Raw genomic sequence first — 16,155 nt, forward strand, 5'->3', positions numbered from 1 at the left:
CGTCACTATGATAAACTGTATATTTCCTATGCTTTCTCTTTCTAATTCGAGGAACGTTTCTATGGCAAAGTCCGAATCTTCTATTGGGAGGCGAGTATCTCTATTCGGATGCACTATTCCTTCTTTATTGCATCCGTCGATCCCTCACAATCACAAATTAACACAGAAATTGCGTCGTTATGAAATACTATAAGTTCTATGCCTTCTCTTTCTAAATCGAGGAACGTTTCTATGGCGACGACAGGATCTTATATTGGCAAGCGTGTAACTCTTTTCGGATGCACTGCTCCTTCTTTATTGCTTCCGTCGATCCCTCACAATGACGAATTAACACAGAAATTGCGTCGCCATGAAACACTATAGGTCCTATGCCTACTCTTTCTAAATCGAGGAAAGTTTCAATGGCAACGACAGGATCTTCTATTGGGAGGCGAGTATCTCTTTTCGGATGCACTATTCCTTCTTTATTGCATCCGTCGATCCCTCACAATGAGGAATTAAAACAAAAATTTGCGTCGCTATGAAACACTACAGGTTCTATGCCTTCTCTTTATAAATCGAGGAACGTTCCTATGGCAACGACAGGATCTTCTATAGGGAGGCGAGTATCACTTTTTCCGAATGCACTATTCCTTCTTTAATGCATCCGTCGATCCCTCACAATGACGAATTAACACAGAAATTGCATCGAAATGAAATACTATAGGTTCTATGCCTCCTCTTTTTCAATCGAGGCACGTCTCTACGGCAAGGACAGGATCTTCTATTGGGAGGCGGGTATCTCTTTTCGGATACACTATTCCTAATTTATTGCAACTGTCGATCCCTCACAATGACGAATTAACACAGAAATTGCGTCGCGATGATATACTATAGGTTCTATGCCTTCTCTTTTTCAATCCAGGCACGTTTCTATGGCAACGACAGGATCTTCAATTGCGAGGCGAGTATCTCTTCTCGGATGCACTATTCCTTCTTTACTGCATCCGTCGATTCCTCACAATGACGAATTAACACAGAATTAGCGTCGCTATGAGAAACTGTATATTTCCTATGCCTTCTCTTTCTAATTCGAAGAACATTTCTATGGCAACGTCAGAATCATCTATTGGGAGGCGAGTATCTCTTTTAGGATGCACTATTCCTTCTTTATTGCATCCGTCGATCCCTCACAATGATGAATTAAAACAAAAATTTGCGTCGCTATGAAACACTACATGTTCTATGCCTTCTCTTTATAAATCGAGGGACGTTCCTATGGCAACGACAGGATCTTCTATAGGGAGGCGAGTATCACTTTTTCCGAATGCACTATTCCATCTTTAATGCATCCGTCGATCCCTCACAATGACGAATTAACACAGAAATAGCGTCGCTAAGAAATACAATAGGTTTAATGCCATCTCTTTCTAAATCGAGGAACGTTTCTATGGCAAAGACAGGATCTTCTATTGGGAGGCGAGTATCTCTTTTGGGATGCCCTATTCCTTCTTTATTGCATCCGTCAATCATTCACAATGACCAATTAACACAGAAATTGCGTCGCTATGAAATACTATAGGTTCTATGAGTTCTCTTTCTAAATCGAGGAACGTTTCTACAGCAACAACAGTATCATCTATTGGGAGGCGAGTATCTCTTTTCGGATGCACTATTCCTTCTTTAAGGCGTCCGTCGATCCCTCACAATGACGAATTAAGACAGAAATTGCGTCGCTATGATATACTATAGGTTCTATGACATCTCTTTTTAAATCGAGGACCGTTTCCATGGCAACGACAGGATCTTCTATTGGGAAGCGAGTATCTCTTTTCGGATGCACTATTCCTTCCTTATTGCAACCATCGATCCCTCACAATGACGAATTAACACAGAAATTGTGTCGCTATGAAATACTATAGGTTCTATGCCTTCTCTTTCTAAATCGAGGAACGTTTTTATGGCAACGACATGATCTTCTATTGGTAGGCGAGTATCTCTTTTCGGAAGCACTATTCCTTCTTTATTGCATCCGTCGATCCCTCACAATGACGAATTAACACAGAATTTGCGTCGCTATGAAATACTATAGGTTCCATGCCTTCACTTTCTAAATCGAAGAACGTTTCTATGGCAACGACAGGATCTTCTATTGGGAGGCGAGTATCTCTTTTCGGATGCACTATTCCTTCTTTATTGCATCCGTCGATCCCTCACAAAGACGTATTAACACAGTAATTGCGTCGCTATGATATCCTATAGGTTCTATGCCTTCTCTTCCTAAATGGAGGAACGTTTCTATGGCAACGACAGGATCTTCAATTGCGAGGCGAGCATCTCATTTCGTATGCTCAATTCCTTTTTTATTGCATCCGTCGATCCCTCACAATGACGAATTAACACAGAATTAGCGTCGCTATGATAAACTGTATATTTCCTATGCCTTCTCTTTCTAATTCGAGGAACGTTTCTAAGGCAAAGACTGAATCTTCTATTGGGAGGCGAGTAACTCTTTTCGGATGCACTATTCCTTCTTTATTGCATCCGTCGATAACTCACAATGTCGAATTAACACAGAAATTGCGTGGCTATGATATGCTATAGGTTCTATGACTTCTCTTTCTATATCGAAGAACGTTACTATGCCAATAACAGGATCTTCTATTGGGAGGCGAGCATCTCTTTTCGGATGCACTATTCCTTCATTATTGCATCCGTCGATCCCTCAAATTAACGAATTAACACAGAAATTGCGTCGCTATGAAGTAGTATATATTCTATGACTTCTCATTCTAAGTCGAGGAACGTTTCCATGGCAACGTCAGGATCTTATATGTGGAGGCGTTTATCTGTTTTCGGATGGACTATTCCTACTATATTGCATCCGTCGATACCTCACAATGACTAATTAACACAGAAACTGCGTCGCTATGAAATACTATACGTTCTATGCCTTCTCTTTATAATCGAGGAACGTTTCTATTACAACGACAGCATCTTGTATTGGGAGGCGACTATCTCTTTTCGGATGAATTATTCCTTCTTTATTGCATCCGTCGATCCCTCACAATGACGAATTAACACAGGAATTGCGTCGCTATGATATACTTTTGGTTCAATGCCTTCTCTTTCTAAATCGAGTAACGTTTCTATGGAAACGACAGGATCTTCTATTGGGAAGCGAGTAATTCTATTCGGATGCACTATTCCATCTTTATTGCATCCGTCGATCCCTCACAAAGACGTATGAACACAGTAATTGCGTCGCTATGATATCCTATAGGTTGTATGCCTTCTCTTCCTAAATGGAGGAACGTTTCTATGGCAACGACACGATCTTCAATTGCGAGGCGAGTATCTCATTTCGTATGCCCAATTCCTTCTTTATTGCATCTGTCGATCCCTCACAATGACGAATTAACACAGAATTAGCGTCGCTATGATAAACTGTATATATCCTATGCCTTCTCTTTCTAATTCGAGGAACGTTTCTATGGCAAAGTCCGAATCTTCTATTGGGAGGCGAGTATCTCTATTCGGATGCACTATTCCTTCTTTATTGCATCCGTCGATCCCTCACAATCACGAATTAACACAGAAATTGCATCGCTATGAAATACTATAATTTCTATGCCTTCTCTTTCTAAAACGAGGGAAGTTTCTATGGCAATGACAGGATCTTCTATTGGGAGGCGAGTATCTCTTTTCGGATGCACTATTATTTCTTTATTGCATCCGTCAATCCCTCACAATGACGAATTATCACAGAAATTCCGTCGCTATGAAATACTATAAGTTCTATGCCTTCTCTTTCTAAATCGAGGAACGTTTCTATGGCGACGACAGGATCTTATATTGGCAAGCGTGTAACTCTATTCGGATGCACTATTCCTTCTTTATTGCTTCCGTCGATCCCTCACAATGGCAAATTAACACAGATATTGCGTCGCTATAAAATACTATGGGTTCTACGCCTTCTCTTTCTAAATCGAGGAACGTTTCTATTGCATCGAAATGATCTTCTATAAAGAGGCGAGTATCTCTTTTCGGATGCACTATTCCTTCTTTATTCCATCCGTTGATCCCTCACAATGACGAATTAACACAGAAATATCGTCGCTATGAAATACTATAGGTTCTATGCCTCCTGTTTCTAAATTGAGGAACGTTTCTATGGCAACGACAGTATATTATATTGGGAGGCGAATATCTCTTTTCGGATGCACTATTCCTTCTTTATTGCATCCGTCGATACCTCACAATGACTACTTAACACAGAAGTTGCGTCGCGATGATATACTATAGGTTCTATGCCTTCTCTTTTTCAATCGAGGAACGTTTCTATGGCAACGGAAGGACCTTCTATTGGGAGTCGAGTATCTCTTTTCGGACGCACTATTCCTTCTTTATTGCATCCGTCGATCCCTCACAATGACGAATTAACACAGAAATTGCGTCGCCATGAAACACTATAGGTCCTATGCCTACTCTTTCTAAATCGAGGAAAGTTTCTATGGCAACGACAGGATCTTCTATTGGGAGGCGAGTATCTCTTTTCGGATGCACTATTCCTTCTTTATTGCATCCGTCGATCCCTCAAAATGAGGAATTAAAACAAAAATTTGCGTCGCTATGAAACACTACAGGTTCTATGCCTTCTCTTTATAAATCGAGGAACGTTCCTATGGCAACGACAGGATCTTCTATAGGGAGGCGAGTATCACTTTTTCCGAATGCACTATTCCTTCTTCAATGCATCCGTTGATCCCTCACAATGACGAATTAACACAGAAATTGCATCGCAATGAAATACTATAGGTTCTATGCCTTCTCTTTTTCAATCGAGGCACGTTTCTACGGCAAGGACAGGATCTTCTATTGGGAGGCGAGTATCTCTTTTCGGATGCACTATTCCTTCTTTATTGCATCCGTCGATCCCTCACAATGACGAATTAACACAGAAATTGCGTCGCTATGAAATACTATGGGTTTTATGGCTTCTCTTTCTAAATCGAGGAACGTTTCTATGGCAATGAAATGATCTCATATTGGGAGGCGATTATCTGTTTTCGGATGCACTATTCCTTCTTTATTGCATCCGTTGATCTCTCACAACGACGAATTAACTCAGAAATTGCGTCGCTATGAAACACTATAGGTTCTATGCCATCTCTTTCTAAATCGAGGGACATTTCTATGGCAACGAAAGGATCTTTTACTGGGAGGCAAGTATCTCTTTTCGGATGCACTGTTCCTTCTTTATTGCATCCGTCGATCCCTCACAATGACGAATTAAGACAGTAATTGCCTCGCTATGAAGTACAATTGGTTCTATGCGTTCTCTTTCTAAATCGAGGAACGTTTCTATGGCAAAGACATGATATTCAATTGGGAGGCGAGTATCTCTTTTCGGAATCACTTTTCCTTCTTTATTGCATCCGTCGATCCCTCACAATGACCAATTAACACAGAAATTGCGTCCCTATGAAATACTATAGGTTCTATGCCTTCTCTTTCTAAATCGAGGAACGTTCTACAGCAACGACAGTATCTTCTATTGGGAGGCGAGTATCTCTTTTCGGATGCACTATTCCTTCTTTATTGCGTCCGTCGATCTCTCACAATGACGAATTAACAGAGAAATTGCGGCGCTATGAAATACAATAGGTTCTATGCCTTCTCTTTCTAAATCGAGGAACGTCTCCATAGCATCGAAAGGATCTCCTATTGGGAGGCGAGTATCTCTTTTCGGATGCACTATTCCTTCTTTATTGCATCCGTTGATCCCTCACAATGACGAATTAACATAGAAATTACGTCGCTATGAAAAACTATAGGTCCTATGCCTTCTCTTTCTAAATCGAGGAACGTTTCTATGGCAACGACAGGATCTTCTATTGGGAGGCGAGTATCTCTTTTCGGATGCGCTACTCCTTTTTTATTGCATCCGGTGATCCGTAACAATGACGAATTAACATTGAAATTTCGTCGCTAGGAGGTACTATAGGTTCTATGCCTTCTCTCTCTAAATAGAGGAACATTTCTATGGCAACGACAGGATCCACTATTGGGAGGCGAATATCTCTTTTCGGATGCACTATTCCTAATTTATTGCATCCGTCGATCCCTCACAATGACGAATTAACAAAGAAATTGCGTCGCTATGAAATACTATGGGTTGTATAGCTTCTCATTCTAATTCGAGGAACCTTTCTATGGCAATGACAGGATCTTATATTGGGAGGCAAGTATATCTTTTCGGATGCACTATTACTTCTGAATTAGATCCGTCGATCCCTCACAATTACGAATTAACACAGAAATTGCGTCGCTATGAAATACTATAGGTTCTATGCCATTTTTTTCCTTATCGAGGAACGTTTCTATGGCAACGACAGGATCTTCTATTGGGAATGGAGTATCTCTTTTCGGATGCACTATTCCTTCTTTATTGCATCCGTCGATCCCTCACAATGACGAATTAACACAGAAATTGCGTCGCTATGGAGTGCTATGGCTTGTATGGCTTATCTTTCTAAATCGAGGAGCGTTTCTATTGCAATAACAGGATCTAATATTGGGAGGCGAGTATCTCTTTTCGGATGCACTATTCCTTTTTATTGCATCCGTCGATCCCTCACAATGAAGAATTAACACAGAAATTGCGTCGCTATGAAACACTATTGGTTCCATGCCATCTCTTTCTAAATCGAGGACCGTTTCAACGACATCGAAAAGATCTTCTATTGGGAGGCGAGTATCTCTTTTCGGATGCACTATTCCTTCTTTATTGCATCCGTTGATCCCTCACAATGACGAATTAACACAGATATTGCGTCGGTAGGTGATACTATAGGTTCTATGCCTTCTCTTTCTAAATAGAGGAAAGTTTCTATGGCAACGGACAGATCTTCTATTGGGAGGCGAGAATCTCTTTTCGGATGCACTATTCCTTCTTTATTGCATCCGTCGATCCCTCACAATGTCGAATTAACACAGAAATTGCGTCACTATGAAATACTATAGGTTCCATGCCTGCTCTTTTTAAATCGAGGTATGTTTCTATTGCAACGACAGGATCTTATATTGGGAGGCGTGTATCTTTTTTCGGATGCACTATTCCTTCTTTATTGCATCCGTCGATCCCTCACAATGACGAATTACCACAGATATTGCGTCGTTAGGAGATACTATAGGTTTTATGATATCTCTTCTTAAATCGAGGTACGTTTCTATGGCAACGAAAGGAACTTCTATTGTTAGGCGAGTATCTCTTTTCGGATGCACTATTCTTTCTTTATTGCATCCGTCGATCCCTCACAATGACGATTTAACACAGAAATTGCGTCGCTATTAAATACTATAGGTTCTATGCCTTCTCTCTCTATATCGAGGAACGTCTCTATGGCATCGACAGGATCTCCTATTGGGAGGCGAGTATCTCTTTTCGGATGCACTACTCCTTCTTTATTGCATCCTTCGATCCCTCACAATGACGAATTAACGCTGAAATTGCGTCGCTATGAAAGACCATAGGTCCTATGCCTTCTGTTTCTAAATCGAGGAGCGTTTCTATGGCAACGACAGGATCTTCTATTGGGAGGCGAGTATCTCTTTTCGGATGCACTATACCTTCATTATTGCATCCGTCGATCCCTCACAGTGACGAATTAACACAGAAATTGTGTCGCTATGAAATACTATAGGTTCTATGCCTTCTATTTCCAAATCCAGGAACGTTTCTATGGCAACGACAGGATCTTCTATTGGGAGGCGAGTATCTCTTTTCGGATGCACTATTCCTTGTTTATTGCATCCGTCGATCCCTCACAATGACGAATTAACACAGAAATTGCGTCGCTAAAAATACAATAGGTTTAATGCCTTCTCTTTCTAAATCGAGGAACGTTTCTATGGCAAAGACAGGATCTTCTATTGGGAGGTGAGTATCTCTTTTCGGATGCACTATTCCTTCTTTATTGCATCCGTCGATCCCTCACAATGACCAATTAACACAGAAATTGCGTCGCTACGAAATACTATAGGTTCTATGCCTTTTGTTTCTAAATCGAGGAAAGTTTCTACAGCAACGACAGTATCTTCTATTGGGAGGCGAGTATGTCTTTTCGGAAGCACTATTCCTTCTTCATTGCGTCTGTCGATCCCTCACAATGACGAATTAACACAGACATTGCGTCGCTATGAAATACTATAGGTTCTATGACATCCCTTTTTAAATCGAGGACCGTTTATATGGAAACGACAGGATCTTCTGTTGGGAGGCGAATATCTCTTTTCGGATGCACTATTCCTACTTTATACCATCCATCGATCCCTCACAATGACGTATTAACACAGAAATTGTGTCGCAATGAAATACTATAGGTTCTATACCTTCTCTTTCTAAATCGAGGAACGTTTTTATGGCAACGACATGAACTTCTATTGGGAGGCGAGTATCTCTTTTCGGATGCACTATTCCTTCTTTATTGCATCCGTCGATCCCTCACAATGACGAATTAACACAGAAATTGCGTCGCTATGAAATACTATGGGATTTATGGCTTCTCTTTCTAAATCGAGGAACGTTTCTATGGCAATGAAATGATCTCATATTGGGAGGCGATTATCTGTTTTCGGATGCACTATTCCTTCTTTATTGCATCCGTTGATCTCTTACAACGACGAATTAACTCAGAAATTGCGTCGCTATGAAACACTATAGGTTCTATGCCATCTCTTTCTAAATCGAGGGACATTTCTATGGCAACGAAAGGATCTTTTACTGGGAGGCAAGTGTCTCTTTTCGGATGCACTGTTCCTTCTTTATTGCATCCGTCGATCCCTCACAATGACGAATTAAGACAGTAATTGCCTCGCTATGAAGTACAATAGGTTCTATGCGTTCTCTTTCTAAATCGAGGAACGTTTCTATGGCAAAGACATGATATTCAATTGGGAGGCGAGTATCTCTTTTCGGAATCACTTTTCCTTCTTTATTGCATCCGTCGATCCCTCACAATGACCAATTAACACAGAAATTGCGTCCCTATGAAATACTATAGGTTCTATGCCTTCTCTTTCTAAATCGAGGAACGTTCTACAGCAACGACAGTATCTTCTATTGGGAGGCGAGTATCTCTTTTCGGATGCACTATTCCTTCTTTATTGCGTCCGTCGATCTCTCACAATGACGAATTAACAGAGAAATTGCGGCGCTATGAAATACAATAGGTTCTATGCCTTCTCTTTCTAAATCGAGGAACGTTTCTATGGCAAAGACAGGATCTTCTATTGGGATGCGAGTATCTCCTTTCGGATGCACTATTCCTTCTATATTGCATCCGTCGATCCCTTACAATGACCAATTAACACAGAGATTGCGTCGCAATGAAATACTATAGGTTCTATGCCTTCTCTTTCTAAATCGAGGAACGTTTCTACAGCAACGACAGTATCTTCTATTGGGAGGCGAGTATCTCTTTTCGGATGCACTATTCCTTCTTCATTGGGTCTGTCGATCCCTCGCAATGACGAGTTAATACAGAAGTTGCGTCGCTATGAAATACTATAGGTTCTATGACTTCTCTTTTTAAATCGAGGAACGTTTCTATGGCAACGACAGGAACTTCTATTGGGAAGCGAGTGTCTCTTTTCGGATGTACTATTCATTCTTTATTGCATCCGTCGATCCCTCACAATAACGAATTAACAAAGAAATTGCGACGCTATGAAATACTATGGGTTGTATGGCTTCTCATTCTAAATCGTGCAACGTTTCTATGGCAACGACAGGATCTTATATTGGGAGGCGAGTATCTCGTTTCGGATGCACTATTACTTCTTTATTGCATCCGTCGATCCCTCACAATGAAGAATTAACACAGAAATTGCGTCGCTATGAAACACTAGAGGTTCTATGCCATCTCTTTCTAAATCGAGGAACGTTTCTATGGCAACGAAAGGATCTTCTATCGGGAGGCGAGTTTCTCTTTTCAGGTGCACTACTCCTTCTTTATTGCATCCGTCGATCCCTCGCAATGACGAATTAACACAGATATTGCGTCGCTATGAAATACTATAGTTTCTATGGCTTCTCTTTCTAAATCGAGGAACGTTTCTATGGCAACGAAAGGATCATGTATTGGGAGGCGAGTATCTCTTTTCGGATGCACTATTCCTTCTTTATTGCATCCGTCGATCCCACACAATGACGAATTATCACAAAATTGCGTCGCTATGAAATACTATGGGTAGTATGGCTTCTCTTTCTTAATCGAGGAACGTTTCTATGGCAACGAAAGGATCTTCTATTGGGAGGCGAGTTTCTCTTTGCGGATGCACTATTCTTTTTTATTGCGTCCGTCGATCCCTCACAATGACGAATTAACACAGAAATTGCGTCGCTATGAAACACAATAAGTTCTATGCCTTCTCTTTCTAAATCGAGGAACATTTCCATGCCAGCGCCAGGATCTTCGATTGGGAGGCGAGTATCTCTTTTCGGATGCACTATTCCTTTTTATTGCATCCGTCGATCCCTCACAATGACGAATTAACACAGAAATTGCGTCGCTATGAAACACTATAGGTTCTTTGCCATCTCTTTCTAAATCGAGGAACGTTTCAATGGCAACGAAAGGATCATCTATTGGCAAGCGAGTATCTCTTTTCGGTTGCACTATTCCTTCTTTATTGCATCCGTCGATCCCTCACAATGACTAATTAACACAGACATTGCGTCCCTCTGAAACACTATAGGTTCTATGCCATCTCTTTCTAAATCGAGGAACGTTTCTATGGCAACGAAAGGATCATCTATTGGGAGGCGAGTATCTTTTTTCGGATGCACTATTCCTTCTTTATTGCATCCGTCGATCTCTCACAATGGCGAATTAACACAGAAATTGCGTCGCTATGAAACACTATAGGTTCTATCCCATCTCTTCCTAAATCGAGGGACGTATCTACGGCATCGAAATTAACGTCTATTGGGAGGCAAGTATCTCTTTTCGGATGCACTGTTCCTTCTTTATTGCATCCGTCGATCCCTCACAATTACGAATTAACACTGAAATTGCGTCGCTATGATTTACTATGGGTTGTATGGCATCTCTTTCTAAATCGAGGAACGTTTCTATGGCAACGACAGGATCTTATATTGGGAGGCGAGTATCTTTTTTCGGATGCACTATTCCTTCTTTATTGCATCCGTCGATCTCTCACAATGACGAATTAACACTGAAATTGCGTCGCTATGATTTACTATGTGTTGTATGGCATCTCTTTCTAAATCGAGGAACGTTTCTATGGCAACGACAGGATCTTATATTGGGAGGCGAGTATCTGTTATCGGATGCACTATTCCTTTTTATTGCATCAGTCATTCCCTCACAATGACGAATTAACACAGATATTGCGTCGCTATGAAACACTATAGGTTCTATGCCATCTCTTTCTAAATCGAGGAACGTTTCAATGGCAACGAAAGGATCTTCTATTGAGAGGCGAGTATCTCTTTTCGGATGCACTATTCCTTCTTTATTGCATCCGTGGATCCCTTACAATGACTAAATAACACTGAAATTGCGTCGCTATGAAAAACTATAGGTCCTATGCCTTCTCTTTCTAAATCGAGGAATGTTTCGATGGCAACGAAAGAATCTTCTATTGGGAGGCGAGTATCACTTTTCGGATGCACAATTGCTTGTTTATTGCATCCGTCGTTCCCTCACAATGACGAATTAACACAGAAATTGCGGCACTATGAAAGACAATAGGTTCAATGGCGTCTCTTTCTAAATCGAGAAACATTTCTATGGCAACGTCAGGATCTTCAATTGGGAGGCGAGTATCTCTTTTCGGATGCATTACTCCTTCTTAATTGCATCCGTCGATCCCTCACAATGACGAATTAACACAGAAACTGCGTCGCTATGAAATACTATATGTTCTATGCCTACTCTTTTTAAATCGAGGAACGTTTCTATGGCAACGAAAGGATCTACTATTGGGAGGCGAGTATATTTTTCGGGTGCACTATTCCTTCTTTATTGCATCCGTCGATCACTCACAATGACGAATTAACACAGAGATTGCGTCGCTGTGCAATACTGTAGGTTCTATGCCTTCTTCTTTCAAATCGAGGAACGCTTCTATGGCAACGCTAGTTCTTCTATTTGGGGGGCGAGTATATATTTTCGGATGCTCAATTCATTCTTCATTGCATTCGTCGATCCCTCACAATGACGAATTAACACAGAAATTGAGTCGCTATGAAACACTATAGTTTCTATGCCATCTCTTTCTAAATCGAGGAACGTTTCAATGGCAACGAAAGGATCTTCTATTGGGAGGCGAGCATCTTTCTTCGGATGCACTATTCCTTCTTTCTTGCATCCGTCGTTCCCTCACAATGACGAATTAACAAAGAAATTGCGTCGCTATGAATTACTATGGGTTGTATGGCATCTCTTTCTAAATCGAGGAACGTTTCTATGGCAACGACAGGATCTTATATTGGGAGGCGAGTATCTCTTTTCGGATGCACTATTACTTCTTTATTGCATCGGTCTATCCCTCTCAATGACGAATTAACACAGAAATTGCGTCGCTATGAAACACTATATGTTCTATGCCATCTCTTTCTAAATCGAGGAACGTTTCTATGGCAACGAAAGGATCTTCTGTCGGGAGGCGAGTTTCTCTTTTCAGGTGCACTACTCCTTCTTTATTGCATCCGTCGATCCCTCGCAATGACGAATTAACACGGATATTGCGTCGCTATGAAATGCTATAGTTTCTATGCCTCCTCTTTCTAAATCGAGGAACGTTTCTATGGCAACGAAAGGATCATGTATTGGGAGGCGAGTATCTCTTTTCGGATGCACTATTCCTTCTTTATTGCATCCGTCGGTCCCTCACAATGACGAATTAACACAAAATTACGTCGCTATGAAATACCATGGGTAGTATGGCTTCTCTTTCTTAATCGAGGAACGTTTCTATGGCAACGAAAGGATCTTCTATTGGGAGGCGAGTATCTCTTTGCGGATGCACTATTCTTTTTTATTGCGTCCGTCGATCCCTCACAATGACGAATTAACACAGAAATTGCGTCGCTATGAAACACAATAGGTTCTATGCCTTCTCTTTCTAAATCGAGGAACATTTCTATGCCAACGCCAGGATCTTCGATTGGGAGGCGAGTATCTCTTTTCGGATGCACTATTCCTTTTTATTGCATCCGTCGATCCCTCACAATGACGTATTAACACAGAAATTGCGTCGCTATGAAACACTATAGGTTCTATGCCATCTCTTTCTAAATAGAGGAACGTTTCAATGGCAACGGAAGGATCATCTATTGGGAAGCGAGTATCTCTTTTCGGATGCACTATTCCTTCTTTATTGCATCCGTCGATCCCTCACAATGACGAATTAACACAAAATTACGTCGCTATGAAACACTATGGGTTGTATGGCTTCTCATTCTAAATCGTGCAACGTTTCTATGGCAACGACAGGATCTTATATTGGGAGGCGAGTATCTCGTTTCGGATGCACTATTACTTCTTTATTGCATCCGTCGATCCCTCACAATGAAGAATTAACACAGAAATTGCGTCGCTATGAAACACTAGAGGTTCTATGCCATCTCTTTCTAAATCGAGGAACGTTTCTATGGCAACGAAAGGATCTTCTATCGGGAGGCGAGTTTCTCTTTTCAGGTGCACTACTCCTTCTTTATTGCATCCGTCGATCCCTCGCAATGACGAATTAACACAGATATTGCGTCGCTATGAAATACTATAGTTTCTATGGCTTCTCTTTCTAAATCGAGGAACGTTTCTATGGCAACGAAAGGATCATGTATTGGGAGGCGAGTATCTCTTTTCGGATGCACTATTCCTTCTTTATTGCATCCGTCGATCCCACACAATGACGAATTATCACAAAATTGCGTCGCTATGAAATACTATGGGTAGTATGGCTTCTCTTTCTTAATCGAGGAACGTTTCTATGGCAACGAAAGGATCTTCTATTGGGAGGCGAGTTTCTCTTTGCGGATGCACTATTCTTTTTTATTGCGTCCGTCGATCCCTCACAATGACGAATTAACACAGAAATTGCGTCGCTATGAAACACAATAAGTTCTATGCCTTCTCTTTCTAAATCGAGGAACATTTCCATGCCAGCGCCAGGATCTTCGATTGGGAGGCGAGTATCTCTTTTCGGATGCACTATTCCTTTTTATTGCATCCGTCGATCCCTCACAATGACGAATTAACACAGAAATTGCGTCGCTATGAAACACTATAGGTTCTTTGCCATCTCTTTCTAAATCGAGGAACGTTTCAATGGCAACGAAAGGATCATCTATTGGCAAGCGAGTATCTCTTTTCGGTTGCACTATTCCTTCTTTATTGCATCCGTCGATCCCTCACAATGACTAATTAACACAGACATTGCGTCCCTCTGAAACACTATAGGTTCTATGCCATCTCTTTCTAAATCGAGGAACGTTTCTATGGCAACGAAAGGATCATCTATTGGGAGGCGAGTATCTTTTTTCGGATGCACTATTCCTTCTTTATTGCATCCGTCGATCTCTCACAATGGCGAATTAACACAGAAATTGCGTCGCTATGAAACACTATAGGTTCTATCCCATCTCTTCCTAAATCGAGGGACGTATCTACGGCATCGAAATTAACGTCTATTGGGAGGCAAGTATCTCTTTTCGGATGCACTGTTCCTTCTTTATTGCATCCGTCGATCCCTCACAATTACGAATTAACACTGAAATTGCGTCGCTATGATTTACTATGGGTTGTATGGCATCTCTTTCTAAATCGAGGAACGTTTCTATGGCAACGACAGGATCTTATATTGGGAGGCGAGTATCTTTTTTCGGATGCACTATTCCTTCTTTATTGCATCCGTCGATCTCTCACAATGACGAATTAACACTGAAATTGCGTCGCTATGATTTACTATGTGTTGTATGGCATCTCTTTCTAAATCGAGGAACGTTTCTATGGCAACGACAGGATCTTATATTGGGAGGCGAGTATCTGTTATCGGATGCACTATTCCTTTTTATTGCATCAGTCATTCCCTCACAATGACGAATTAACACAGATATTGCGTCGCTATGAAACACTATAGGTTCTATGCCATCTCTTTCTAAATCGAGGAACGTTTCAATGGCAACGAAAGGATCTTCTATTGAGAGGCGAGTATCTCTTTTCGGATGCACTATTCCTTCTTTATTGCATCCGTGGATCCCTTACAATGACTAAATAACACTGAAATTGCGTCGCTATGAAAAACTATAGGTCCTATGCCTTCTCTTTCTAAATCGAGGAATGTTTCGATGGCAACGAAAGAATCTTCTATTGGGAGGCGAGTATCACTTTTCGGATGCACAATTGCTTGTTTATTGCATCCGTCGTTCCCTCACAATGACGAATTAACACAGAAATTGCGGCACTATGAAAGACAATAGGTTCAATGGCGTCTCTTTCTAAATCGAGAAACATTTCTATGGCAACGTCAGGATCTTCAATTGGGAGGCGAGTATCTCTTTTCGGATGCATTACTCCTTCTTAATTGCATCCGTCGATCCCTCACAATGACGAATTAACACAGAAACTGCGTCGCTATGAAATACTATATGTTCTATGCCTACTCTTTTTAAATCGAGGAACGTTTCTATGGCAACGAAAGGATCTACTATTGGGAGGCGAGTATATTTTTCGGGTGCACTATTCCTTCTTTATTGCATCCGTCGATCACTCACAATGACGAATTAACACAGAGATTGCGTCGCTGTGCAATACTGTAGGTTCTATGCCTTCTTCTTTCAAATCGAGGAACGCTTCTATGGCAACGCTAGTTCTTCTATTTGGGGGGCGAGTATATATTTTCGGATGCTCAATTCATTCTTCATTGCATTCGTCGATCCCTCACAATGACGAATTAACACAGAAATTGAGTCGCTATGAAACACTATAGTTTCTATGCCATCTCTTTCTAAATCGAGGAACGTTTCAATGGCAACGAAAGGATCTTCTATTGGGAGGCGAGCATCTTTCTTCGGATGCACTATTCCTTCTTTCTTGCATCCGTCGTTCCCTCACAATGACGAATTAACAAAGAAATTGCGTCGCT

Source organism: Schistocerca cancellata, chromosome 1 (genome assembly GCF_023864275.1).
Source record: "Schistocerca cancellata isolate TAMUIC-IGC-003103 chromosome 1, iqSchCanc2.1, whole genome shotgun sequence".
Lineage (NCBI taxonomy): Eukaryota > Metazoa > Arthropoda > Insecta > Orthoptera > Acrididae > Schistocerca > Schistocerca cancellata.